The following is a 14,304-nucleotide window of genomic DNA, read 5'->3' on the forward strand; positions in this document are numbered from 1 at the left end:
GGTCAGTTCATTAAGCCAATCAGAAATAATATAATTTTTCCTATATAAGGAACCCAGCAAATTGCATGAAGTCACTGACTAGTGTCAGTGACTATACAGCAATCCTCATACTAAGCAAGCATAAAGCGACAGTGGAGAGGAAAACTCCCTTTTAACAGGAAGAAACCTCCAGAGAATCCCGGCTCAGTATAAGCAGCCATCCTCCACGACTCACTGGGGATTGAGAAGACTGAGCAGACACACACACACACACACACACGCACACACACACACACACACACACACACACACACACACACACACACACACACACACACACACACGCACGCACGCACGCACGCACGCACGCACGCACACACACACGCACACACACACGCACACTCACAAAGACTAGTAATGTGTCTACAGTTATATTGTGATGTCTTAGTAAATATTCTATTTGGTGAAAGATAAACTTTATTGAATTTGTCCTAGTGGATCTATTATTAAATGGATAAACTGAAACACTCTGGAACAAACTATTCATTTGTGCAGCATCATTGGGTAAATACTGTATGTTTAATTTATGATCAGAAACAGTAATTACAATGTATCTTCACTGTGGTTAGCATTAATGATGTGGGATGCTAATGATCCAACCCTGGCCCCATCCTCTTGTTGATGGAACTTTTATTTTTTGGCCTTATTGTAAAACTGTGAGAGTTATCATACTAAACCATCATCGTATAGCTAGCCAGGTTTGTTTACTTTGTGACTGATGAGTCTGCATTTTAAAGCATCCCTAAAGTCACTCTTCCATGACGGATTCAAACTAGTTTCTGTCAGTTATTTACTTTTCTAAATGTTACTCAAACGTTTTCTAAAAACAGCTGCCTTTTTCATTCATGTCTGCCAGGTTCTTGCACAAGACCATGATGGCACGGTGTTCAGCATTTCTAAAAAAGGGAAGAAACTCAACTAGGGCTGAAACGATTCCTCGAGTAACTCGAATAATTCGAGTACAAAAAATCCTCGAGTCAAATTCTCTGCCTCGAGGATTCGTTTAATTCATATTTAATTAATTCATGGCTTTGCAATCGCACGGGGTCATGTTTCACCCGGACCGAAATAAGTGACGCACATGCCCACTGGACTGAATGCACACGGGAGTAGCGAATGTAACTTAACTTTCTCTTAAGCCATGGCGGACAACTTGAACCCCGGTGGAGTGCGAAAAAGACAGAAAATGTAAAAGTTGTGGAACCATTTTTCACGTCGTAAGGTGGAAAACGTAGTCCAGTATAAATACTGTAAAATGGATTTAGCCTACCACAACACCACATTCTCCGTGCTGCAGCACCTGTAAATGTCCCTTCTGCAAGCGGACTCAGAGCCTCTACAAGATAATGCTTTTTAGCCTGTTTTTCTATATATTCTGCAGACACTGTGCGACTTTTTCGTTTGTAGCACTCAGTTTCAGCTCACCGTACATCTGCAGGTAGCAACACGTCGGACTTAAAATGTGCTAAAAAATAGCAGTTTTTACACAATATGTCGGACTTTTTATTGTGTTGTTATTGATATTTGTTGTCCCTCGGGATTGCTGCAGGAGGACACGGGTATTTATGAGTGACGGAGGAAAACGAAAGAAAGTAAATACATGTTTTGTGATCAGTATAATTTGACAAAACCACGGCAAACATGCTTTCGACAATCCTTGTTGTGTGAGAAAAAAAGTGTAGAAATTAAAACGGACGTGTGTTAATAAGGAAACAGGGGCGAGCTGTTTGCGCCGTGAGCGGTTCTGGTTCTGTTTGGGCCGCAGCCGCTCGCAGCGTTATCCTCCTAGTTTTTGTCTGGCTTGCAGGCTAGCAGATTCTCGCACGAGGGGAAAATCGGCTCAGGTTGTATGCTTATTTTTTGCACACGCATTTGTTTACTGTGAAGTAAAGTTGAAGTGCTGAAGTTTTGCAAACTTAATTTTGAATAAAACTTGAAGAATAACTGGCAATTGCTTGCTCATTTTGAGAGGTCTTTCATAATTATAACATGCTATTTGATATAATGGTTTACAAACACAAAAGGGTAATTTATTAGAGTACTCGATTAATCGAAAAAAAGATTCGATAGAGTACTCGATTACAAAAATATTCGATAGCTGCAGCCCTAAACTCAACCACGGTGCAAAACCTCAAAGACTTACAGCTGGTGATATTTATGCTTTTAAGGGTCCTAAATCATGCATAATCAACATGTGTTATTGTTATTTCCTCATGAAAAACACCTCCAAAGTGGTTTTGGGCTTCACGCATGCATTTCCCTGTCTCAGTTGCGATTAGCAACAACCCATCCAGGCTGCATCCAGCTGGATGGGGTTGATGCTGCGTCAGCACGGCCCTCTCCTCCTCATCCAGGTAGTCTATCATCCAGGGGTGGATTTAGGATTGAAAAATATCCAGGGCTTAGCCCAGATGAGTGATGTTCTACTTTTTAATGAAACCTTTCAACTTTGACTATCTTAAAGCAGACAAAAAGCACTAGATTACACTCATAAACGTATAAACTCTCAGGAACTTTACATTAGGATTTGAAGAAGAAGAAAAAAGAAGAAAATATTATTTCTATAGCGCCTCTCAAGATAAAAATCACGAGGCGCTTCACAAAAACAAAAATAAAAAATATAAAAATTGTAAAAATATAAAAAAGCATTTCGAAAATGTTTAAAAATATATTTAAAATGAGCAAGAATAAGCAATTGCGATTTAAAAGAAAAAATGTTAAGAAAGAGAGAGAGTGAATAGGAAAGAGGGAAATCAGTGGATCCTGAGGAAGGTGGAATAGGTGGAGAGAGCAGAATAAAGAGAGAGTGGTGAAGAAGGTCACACAAAAGCCAGCTTGAACAAGTGAGTCTTCAGCTGCTTCTTAAAGGAGACCACTGAGTCCACTGATCTCAGGCTCAGGGGGAGAGAGTCCCCGAGTCTGGGGGCCACAGCAGCTAATGATCTGCCACCTTTGGTCTTTAGCCTGGTGCTGCACAACCAGTAGGCTTTGATCACTGGACCTCAGGGACCTGCTGGGTGTGTAGGGACTCAGATCACCAGTGTAAGATGGTGCTTTTCCATGTAAGGCCCTATAGACCAGAACCAGGATCTTGAAATGAACCCTGAAGTTGACTGGCAGCCAGTGGAACTGGAGGAGAAGCGGGGTGATGTGGGTGTGTTTGGAGGACTTGGTCAGAAGCCGAGCACAGGCATTCTGAACCACCTGTAGACGGTTCAGGGAGGTTCTGCTCAGACACGTGAAAAGAGAGTTACAGTAGTCTAAGCGTGAGGAGATGAAGGTGTGGAGAACTGTCTCAAGTTCAGAGCGGGACAGAATGGGACTCAGCTTAGCAATGTTCCTGAGATGGAAGAAGAAAGAGCGAACAAGAGAACTGACATGAGAATCCAGGGTTAGAGCTGGGTCAAAGGTCACGCCAAGATTCCTGACGGAAGGTTTGGTGTGGGAAGCAAGCTGACCAAGAGAGTCTCTGACTTTGGGAACCAGCTTGTCTGGGGCACAGATGAGGATCTCAGTCTTATCTTCATTCAGCTGTAGAAAGTTCCCAGCCATCCAGGTTTTGATAGAGTCTAAGCAGGTGTGTAACAGCTGCAGCTTAGACATCTCATGGGGCTTAAAGGAGATGTACAGCTGGATGTCATCTGCATAAAGATGGTAGGAGATTCCTTTGAAGGAGCTCAGGATGTGCTGAAGAGGAAGCAGATAGAGGAGGAAGAGTAGAGGCCCCAGCGCAGAACCTTGTGGGACACCATGGGTAAGAGAGGTGGTGGAGGACCTAAACTTGGAGACGACCACAGAAAAGGAGCGCTCAAAAAGATAAAAGGAGAACCACTCCAGAGCAGATCCTGATAGGCCTACCCAGTCTCTCAGCCTCTCCAGTAGCAGGTGATGGTCAACAGTGTCAAAGGCTGCAGTCAGGTCCAGCAGGACCAGAACAGAACAGTCCCCTGCATCACAGTGAGTCAGAAGGTCATTAGAGACCCTAAGAAGAGCTGTTTCAGTAGAATGAGCTCTACGAAAACCTGACTGGAGGCTATTATAGATGTTATGTTCATCAAGAGCAGCTGTGAGTTGTTTAGCCACAACCTTTTCCAAGATCTTGGAGATGAACGGAAGTTTAGAGATGGGTCTGAAGCTGCTATGGAGAGAGGCGCCAAGACTCGGTTTTTTAAGAAGCGGGTGGATTACAGCATTCTTAAAGTAAGCAGGGACCTGACCAGAAACCAGAGAAGCATTAATTATAGAGAGCACGCTGGGACCGATGGACTGAAAAGCACTTTTAAACAAAGATGAGGGTAAGATGTCGAGGGGGCATGCAGAGGTCTTCATAGAGTTGACTAGTTTGGTTAACTCAGGCAAAGAAACAGGAGCAAAGCTATCTAGGATGATGGGCCTGGTTGGAGTCGGGAGAGGCGGCAATAAGGCTGAAGGAGAGATGCTAGATCTAACCTTATTGACTTTGTCCACAAAGAAAGACAGAAAGTTCTCATAGTCTGTAACAGAGTGGATGGAGGCTGTAGGAGAGGCAGGAGACACGATGCTGCTGATGGTGTTAAACAGCACCTTGGGGTTCCCTTTGCTCTGGGACACCAGGTTGGAGAAACAGGAAACCCTAGCGTCTCTGACTGCAGAGTTAAAGGATGTCAGAAGATCCTTTAGGTGCAGCAGATGGACGTGGAGATGGGTTTTCTTCCACAAGCGCTCAATTTTTCTGCATTGGCGCTTCAGGCTGCAAAGGCTGTCATTAAACCAGGGAGTAGGGTTCACTGCAGGAACTGATCTGGTTCTGACAGGACAGATGTTGTCCAGAATGGAGAGGCAGTGCTCGCTAAACTGAGAAGTTAAGGAATCTGGGTCGTTATCAGAAGAACAGGGTGGATCAAAAGCAGCAGAAAAATTGCTAGCTGTGCTCTCATTAAGAAAACGAGAACTAACCATACAGTGAGCAGGAGATGGGGACGCAGAAACTGACAAGTTAAAGAAAATGCAATGGTGATCTGAAAAAACACAAACACTGTCAGCATTTAGACTGTCAGCATTTAGACTCAGGGTAAAAACAAGGTCTAGAGTGTGCCCCCTGGTGTGTGTGGGGCCAGAAACATGCTGGGTAAAGCCAAAGGAGTCCATAAGGCTGGAGAAATTCATGGCAAAGTGGTCAGAGGGATCATCAACATGGATGTTAAAGTCACCAACAATCACCAGTCTGGACAGCTTCACAGTGGAGGATAGAAAGTCACTAAACTCCTGAAGGAAAGAGCTGTTTGGACCAGGTGGACGATAGACCACAGCGCAGTAGAACGGGTCCTTACACCCGACTTTAATCAGCTGCAGTTCAAAGGAAGCAAAGTGATCAGAGGTTGTAGAGCTACATGGAAGATGGTCTCTGAAAACAACAGCTAGGCCTCCACCACGACCAGAACCCCGGGGCTGGCTAAGAAAAGAATAACCACTCGGGCAAAGTTCAATCAGAGCAGAATAATCAGATGTTTGCTGCCAAACTTCAGTCAGAAACAGAAAATCCAGATTTTTAGACAGAAGTAGATCATTGAGCAGTAAGGTCTTATTGTTAACAGAGCGGGAATTTAATAGAGACATGCTGAGTGAGGAGGAATCAGAAACTACAGAAACAGCTGGAGTTAGTGGACGTAAATTAGCAGGGTTAGATCCACGATGTTTATAAAAACCACTTATGGAGGGAACAGGAGGAGAAACCACTGAGGATTGAGGATAAACCAACCTTAAAAAACTTGAACGGATGAACCACGTCCCAACGCGGCCTGGCGGGAATGCGGAAGTGGCGCTCAGGTCACCAAACAAAGGACAAGAAGCTAGAAGATCGCGCCGATGTTTACCAGATAAACCACGCTTTAAGAGAAGTCTTATTCTCACCTGGATTCCTGCTCGTTTACCTCTTTTCCTACGACGTTTTCCCGGGAACGGACAAACATCGCTAGAGGTGCGCAGCTCTGGATCGTCGATTGCTTCCGGGCCAGTGCGCCGCTCGGGTAAACAAACAGGATGGTAAATCCTCGGTGCATCTTGGGTGATTGTGAACGAACGGAAGGACAAAAGAGTCTGCCGATCATAGGAAATGGTAGTGGGGACACTACTGAAGAAGATCGCAGACAGGAGCAAGGTGGAAAAGAGGAGGTTAGTGGAGAAAAGTTTGAAAAAGTGGCCGGTGACCGCGGCTAAGCCAAGCACAGGCGCCATCTTGCCGACCGGAAGCCAAAAGAGCCAGTAATCCTAACATGTATTCATATCCTTCCATTAAAGACGAGACAAAATTCACAAAAGTCACTGAAAAAATACAAACTCAAAGTATAACAAATGAAAAATAACTAAATTAGAATCAGCTTTACTATCATTGTTCAACAACAGGAAGTGCAGCCAGCACAATGAAATTGCTAAAGTCCTGATCCCAGTATTTACATGAGTAAAGAAAAAGGACAAATCACAGGTTAAATAAAAACACCATCAACACTGCTGGCATCTGGAAGTGAAATAATTACAACTAGGTTATTGTAAAGATTTTGGTGCATGTGTGCATTCAGAGTGGTGATCACTTGGGGAAAGTAACTGTTCTTGAGCCTTGAAATAAAACTTTGCTTTTTAACTGTTGTTGAAACAAATAATTAAACAAAACAGTCTAACTGCTGAGGGTTAAAACACCTGTCAACAGGCACAGAGTCTCAGAAATCATCTGGCTGCAGTGATCTCAAAGTGTTGTTCAGCAGAATTTTTGTTTATGACCATGGTTGTTTTAAATATTTCTGTTCGAAAGTAATGTCCTGATTTTAGATGTACTATTACTTTTGTTAATATAAACATATTTCAGTGACAGCATAGTACTGAGACTGACTGTTTTGTTCAAAATCTTGAATGATGTGTTTTCAGTAACAGTGTGTTAATTTTATTTAAATGCACACGACTGCCAGATTGCAAATGATCAAAAAATGAGCCAGAATGTGACTGTGGTTTCACTAAATAATTGCTAAATTCCTCCAGTACCTGAGTGGGTTTTCAGATGCATTACTTCCATTACTTCCTTCAAACCAGTAGTGAGTACAATCAAAATGCTAACTGATAGCTAAATGGATAAAAAGTTGGTGGGTGAGCACTGGATTGGCCACTCAGCAGTTACATGTCAGGCACCACAAAGTATCCTAAAGCTGTTGTTACTGCTGCTGGTGTTTGGCAAAAACTGCTTTGCTGGCAATTTAGAGTTATGTTATGAAATGGGTAAATCTAAGCATAACTTTCATGTCTGCAAAAATTGACCTCTCAATAGTGACAGTGGTAATATTTAATCATATATTGTACCTATCATTGCTGTAAAACAGCATGATACAGTCCCTTTAAATCTTTTTTTTTTACACTGTACATTTTCTTGCTCTCATATTGTGGTGTCACCCAGAGACTTAGACCCACTTCCATGTATTTTATGATTATATGTTTTGAAGCCACCATATTAACAACTGGGCATCATTTCAATAATATTGAGCAACAATTTTGAAGAAAGTTTCCTGAGATTCTTGGTAAAAACTGCACATTGTCACTTTAATTAAACTGCTTAAGAGTAAAATTCATCTAAGTCTACTGTTTCACCCTGTGGCCACCAGAGGGCATATGATCTGACATGTTTGTAGCCTACTGCTAGCTAGCTGCTAACAGTACCTGCATTAGCTAATTGATTAAACCTTACTGAACATATTTAACTAAAATAGATTTATTGAGTTTTAGTAGTTTGTATAAATTAAGACCTGGCCTTGCTGTTATTTAGGCTATGTTGTTAATGCTAATTTAAAACTTGCTTTATTTTGAAGGAATTTATTGAAAGTTCTGGTGAGTTTTGTCTTGTTTAGCTTCACGAATGCTGCCTGTAGTACCGTCTTTTCTATGCGAGAGGGCGGGGAAATAGATGCTCTCTAATAAACATTTGGGGAAGTTTTCCTTCTTATTTCCCCCTGAAACTGTTGTAAACACACCTGGTATTTAATATGATTTTGTGACTTGCCGGTGCTCATTTACCTGGTTTCATAAACTTGGTGTAGAAGTGAAGGGTGGACCTTTGTGGTGACAACAACATGCAACTGCAGGCAGCTCAAGCTAAAGCTTAGCACTTAAGTAAGTAATATTTTTAAATGGCTAACAGAATTAATATTACATGACTGCATTTGAATTTTGCTAGTTTAAAACAAACATTTCACGTGCATTTGATGGCACATAAATGTCTTATTTGTAAAAGTATATGGTTTTGTGTCAATTATTTTATGTCTCATTTTTTATAACATGCTTTTAGTCCTACTTGGCTTTGATTTAAACTCTTTTGGTAAAGCAAATACAATGTGTAGTGGCATTGAACTTGTAAAACTGCAATTTTATAAGCTTATAAGATGAAATGAGTTTTCTTTTACTTAAACTATGACCAGTGAGAGAATTGGCTGGAAAAAAGTATGGTGTAAAGGGGCTTTATAGCCAGGAGGGTGCAGTGATGTGTTAGCAGATTATGAACGGTTACCTCATGTTTTTATTGTCACTGTTGTAAAAATTAAAGTTTTGTAATACTTTATAGACTTTGTGAATTCATAATCATTATACCCTGTACCATAAAAAATTACTAAAAGCCAGGTGTGGGCAAAAATACTAATACTTTGAATGCTGTAGGCATTCAAACTATTGTTTTCCTGTTTATCTTTCTTCTTCTTCTTCTTCTTCTTCTTCTTCTTCTTCTTCTTCTTCTTCTTCTTCTTCTTCTTGTTTGAATGCTGTTAAGGTCATGAAGATGTCAGGACTAAAATAGCTTTGTGAAAAGGGATTTTATGCAAAGACCTTCATAAACATGTTTTGGATTGACCATAGAACTATTACAACTTTTAAAAAGTCATAAACTGTCCCGGGCTGCACAGTGACGCAGTGGTTAGAGCTGTTGTCTTGTAGCAAGAAGGTCCTGGGTTCGCTATCCGGCCTGGGATCTTTCCGCATGGAGTTTGCATGTTCTCCCTGTGCATGCGTGGGTTCTCTCCGGGTACTCCGGCTTCCTCCCACAGTCTAAAAACATGACTGTTAGGTTGATTGGTCTGTCTAAATTGTCCCTAGGTGTGAGTGTGTGTGCATGATTGTTTGTCCTCTGTGTCTCTGTGTTGCCCTGCGATGGACTGGCACTCTGTCCAGGGTGTTCCCCGCCTGAATGCCCGTTGACCGCTAAAGATAGGCACCACCACCCCCACCCCCCCCACCCCCGCAAACCAATGTGGACGAAGCGGGTTCAGAGAATGGATGGATGGGTAAACTGTCCCTTTTGAGCAGTGTTCAGTGTTACCCCGTCTTACACTTCTGACGGTTTAAACACTCTGAATGAATCAATGTTGATGCAGCTGATTCTAAAGGCTGTGAGGAATCTACTGGAAATGAAAGACGTTTGTTACTTTTGATACATTTTCCAGGTATCTGCAGGTGAGCTGGAGCGCCTGATGGTGCGTCTGCCCGTTTCTCCCCGTCCTTAACCAGACAGTCGAGAAGAACGGGACTAAGTCTATTTGGAGGAGACAAGCGGACCTGAGCCTTATTGTTTTGAGCTTGTGAGTTGCCTGAAACCACCAGAGCCGACCCAACAGAACCAGCTCTGAATGGTAGGTAGCCGTTAGCTATAGCACTAGATTAGCTGCAGGGTCCAGCCCCACGGCCGTAGAGAGCTGTTATCCAGCATGTTTTAGAGATTTATCTGCTTCAACACACCTGGTTTTAATCAGCAGCAAATAGCTGAGCTGCTGAACAGCTAATCTAACCTGTTAAAGCAGGAAAACCACTGAAATGTGTCATAGCAGCTCTCTAGGCCACCTACCCTGGGCTAAAGTTACTGTCTGCTGCAGAGAAAGTTATAAAAATACCCCATGAGAAAATTATTCTGTAATGTCTTCATTTATACACAGTCACAAACATCCCACTAAAACTATCCTGATTTCAATACCAGCTTTCTCTTTGGACCATTTGTAGCTGCAACAATCAGTCTGACAGCAGATTACTTGGGGTCATTTAGCCTGAAAGAAACAAATTAGATATAACATCACAGTGTTGTGGGAGGAAGCTTCCAGAGATGAGAAACGTGTGGAGAACGGAGCGAGGATGGAGCTACAGGTGTTTCTGTTAGAAGATCAGGAGGCCCTGAGGTAAAATGGGACATTAGTGTGAGTCTGGGAAGATACTCCTCTCCAGTGGTGGTGGAGTAGCAGTGGGTCAGCCAGGCTGAGATGTGAGAAAAAAACAGAATACAGAGTGCAATATTATTATTTAGATTGTTTTTACCTGGATCAGTTCATAGAGCTTGCACTGTCATTCAGATGGAAGCTGCTCAGAAGCTCTCCACCACACCTGGGTCTGTTCAGAAGTGTAGAAGCTGCTCTGGGTGGAATTCCCATCATGGTCCCAGTGTCGGACACACTGCTGCTGGGAAGCTGTGTGAAATATAAAGAAACAGCAAATATATTTATAGTTGTTTTTTAAGAGCAGCAACGCACGTGTGTAACAATACGCTAAAAATAATTACATAATGGTAAAACTAGAAGGCAAAGAGAGACAGATGGTTAAAAATAACTCACCTAGCCTGGACCGGTGTAGGCTGGTGAAGGACTACATCAGTCTGACTGACTCTGACAGCAGTTTTATTGGGCAGATTTTGCCTGAAAATGTTTAAAAAAATGACATCACGTTGTTGTGGGACTTTAGTAACTTAGATCATGTACAAAACAAACTGTCTAATTTATGTGCTTTATAGCATTACTGGAGAGTGATCGGACTACTCTCAGAGCTAACTCATTGTCCAAAATCAGACATGTTCTAATGAGAACCGGACTCAGTACCAATTCAGAACTGGGTCAGGTCTGCTGCAGGAGGATCTCTCCTCAGGAAAGAGAAAGCAAAATAATGATGTTACAGAAATTGTATAAGGACAATCCTAAATACAGATTACACAAGAAGCAATTAAGTGTCATTACATATAGAAATAAGCCTGACCTGAGAGCAAGACTCAAGCTTGCCTGTAAAAACACTTATGCAACCAAAAGTAAACACTCTAAACTTCAGTTATTTAAACAGAACGTAGAAAGCTATAGAAATAGGGTTGACCACCGTAACCGCATCAAACAGTCTAATTCTGAACGGTATAGAAATGTAACTGCTTATGCCGATTCTGTTAAGGAGCATGGAAAACATAGACGACAAAATCTCATGACTGGAAAAAAGTTCATAGACAATGTCATTCAGCTTTTTAGAGAAAAGGTTAAATTTGGCCCTCAATTCGTCTGTTGTGTTTGTCATCGGTTACTTTTAAACATCAAGTTCTTGAATGTAAAACACAGCAGTATGAAATTAGAGGTTCATTCATTTAATCTGTGGCAAAAAAATGCATCACTGACACTTATTTACACAAGTGTGGAGACTCTTCAGATTCCAAATGACATCTAGAGGTTAGCCCTGCATGTAAATTGTGGGTCTGTTTTACTTGTCATCCTAAAATACTCAATGGAAAAGTCCCTGAAGAAAGTGTTGCAAACAATATGCACCTAGATTCTATTCCTGTAGAACTTAGTACGTTGAATCCTCTTGAGCAACATCTAGTGGCACAGCACATTCCGTTTATGAAACTTTTAGCCTTACCAAAGGGGGGGACAAAATGGTGTCCATGGACCTGTGACGTGTGTTCCACCTCATACAGAAACTGTGAGTAACATTCTACCCAGATTAGATGATCAGAATCTAATGATTAAAGTCAAACTGAAGCGAAAGCTGACATACAAGGGTCACTCTGACTATCGGTATGTCAATGCTCTGAAAGTACAGACCTTAAATCTCACAATACTTTTTCAAAGATATACAAGTTAACAGTGCATGGACAAATCCCCTAGAAAAAGAGTCTGAAGACTCTACCTCTGAAACTGACAACGTCACTTTGGAAGAAGACAGCAATAGAGCTGAAATAGAGTGTGAACATCCTGGCAAAGGAGATGGCAGTGGCACAGAGGTAGAGTCTGAAGATCTTGCTAGTGATGATCATTTCAATGATAGACAACAGCATGGGATGTTTTTGGACACATGTATGCAACCAGTAGACATTGCCCAAGAAATACTAGACAACCATTTTAACTGTGTTTTATCAGTAGCACCAGCTGAGGGAAATACTCCAGTCAGATTGCTTACTGATACTTCTAATGAGGCTAAATGCTTTCCAGTTCTGTTTCCCAATGGAACAGGTACATTTCACGATGCAAGAGAGCAAAGGATTACACTTAGCAAATATTTAAACACCTGAATTCTCAATGCTGATGGCAGATTTGGCAAGAACTTGGATTACATCTTTTATGCACACTATTTGTCAGAAGTTAATCAAGTTGTGTCAAATGTTTCCATTGCACTGAGAAAGGGCTACCATGGCTTAGACAACACCAACATTACATGATCCATGCTGGGCAACACAGACTTTTTGAAGAATGTTTTCAATGCTGACATGGGCCATAACTTTTTGAAGCCCAATAGTGGTACACCAGTATTTTGGCAGGGAGTTCAAAAATATCTGTTTGCTTATGTTAGACAACTTGGCATTCCTATATGGTTTGCTTCCTTTTCTTCAGCAGATTTAAGATGGCCAGAATTTATGGAAGCTTTTATAGCTATAGAAAACATTCAAGGCAATTTTCATGACGTGGATTGGCCACAGAAATGTGACTTATTAAAAACAATTGAGTGACAGCAGCCAGAATTAGATAGATTTAGATCTTTTTTAAAATATATCATGTCTCCTGCTCAGTCAATTGGTATCGTGTTTTATAAAATCAGGTAGTGGTGCTTAGATAAAGTAAACGGTCATAATCCAAGCCCTTTTTCATGGGACTGCATCATCGGAGAGGGGAGAACAGGCAGCAGAAGGCGACAACGTCCTCTGCTGCCAGAGGATTAACGGAGTGGGACGTGATGCCACCATCAGCATCAGCTCTGAGGATGTTTGCGGCTGCAAACAAAACCTCAGCAAGGTAAAGAAAAAACCTTATGTGTTTAAAAAAAGAACCAAAAATGGAAGATTGTTTTTTAATCAGTTTTCTAGAAGTGTCTTAACTTGCTACCTGTGGTGGTTTAGATCTTTGCCATTGCTGGTGAGGTCTCGATTAATACTACTACTACTACTACTACTACTACTACTACTACTACTAATACTACTACTACTACTACTACTACTACTACTACTACTACTACTACTACTACTATATTACTTAAACATGTAAAAGACATAGCTAAAAATAGATATCAGTAGTTTAATTTGAGTCCTATTTGGGCACAGAAGTATTTGTCATTGTTATTTTGCAGGTCAGATGCTGAAAGGCTTGACAACCTCTGATCTATGCAGACATTTTGAAATGTCACAGGAAGGATGCAATAAATTGCATTAACCATTACACCATCATTGACAGAAACTTTAACATTGATTTAGTGTGTGGAATGGCAATAGCTTCCCCTAGAGAAAATTATTCATTAACAAACCACATTTCCAGCCATATGTGAAAACAAGCATCCATTCTCTTTTGTTAGCTGTTCATGGAGCTGATGCCTTTTTTGGGGGGATTTTACGGCAAGAGGCAGGTACAACTCTTCTAACTGTGGGAGAATGTCAAAGTAACTCTACAATAACAAGGATGTCTCTTAAGCAGAACTCTAAACCTTCTCAACATTATAAAATTGTTAAATATCTGGTGGAGCACTCCAGTCTTTATGGTTTCTGATATTATATGTTTTTATTGCATACAGTCTGATAGTGCACTACTTTCATATTTACAATTTTACCCTGCTTCACATGCCATTTCTTTCTGTCTGTGTCCATCTTTTTTTCATTTTCAGCTCACCTGCCCCTGCAAAAACAGCCTGTCTGTCTTTGTGGTTTTTCTTCACTATTCTGAAAACAGCACTACTTCTTGCAGCAAAGACAGTTTAGAAGTGGTCTGTAACAGTTGAGGCATGGGTCATTTATTGTAAAAGACATAGTAAAGTGAAATACCAGAAGTTATTTTGTTCATCTAGACACAACTTCAGACTGTGACTCATGGCTGGGGCTCTTTATGGCTTATAGGAAGTGGAGGTGGTTGACTAGCTGGTGACTTTTTTTGCCTTGTCACAACTCAGCAGTCTGTTCCAAACTCACCATTTAAATGGCTGTAAAAAAAATAATCGTGGCTTTGTGACAATTAGGTGTGGGAATTAAAGAGATAAAAGGGAACATAG

At 41.2% G+C, this 14,304-nt stretch overlaps 1 long non-coding RNA gene across 1 annotated transcript in view; it reads left to right on the forward strand.

The window, feature by feature from the left end:
* Positions 1-7,913: 7,913 nt before the first annotated feature.
* The window catches only part of LOC129164394 (uncharacterized), a 35,349-nt gene continuing 28,958 nt past the window's right edge, over positions 7,914-14,304 (forward strand). The window contains exons 1-2 of the long non-coding RNA XR_008563979.2: positions 7,914-8,166; positions 9,486-9,671. This is a non-coding gene — a long non-coding RNA (uncharacterized lncRNA). The remainder of the gene's footprint in view (positions 8,167-9,485; positions 9,672-14,304) is intronic.

The sequence above is a fragment of the Nothobranchius furzeri genome, chromosome 6, assembly GCF_043380555.1.
Source record: "Nothobranchius furzeri strain GRZ-AD chromosome 6, NfurGRZ-RIMD1, whole genome shotgun sequence".
In the NCBI taxonomy this organism is placed as follows: domain Eukaryota; kingdom Metazoa; phylum Chordata; class Actinopteri; order Cyprinodontiformes; family Nothobranchiidae; genus Nothobranchius; species Nothobranchius furzeri.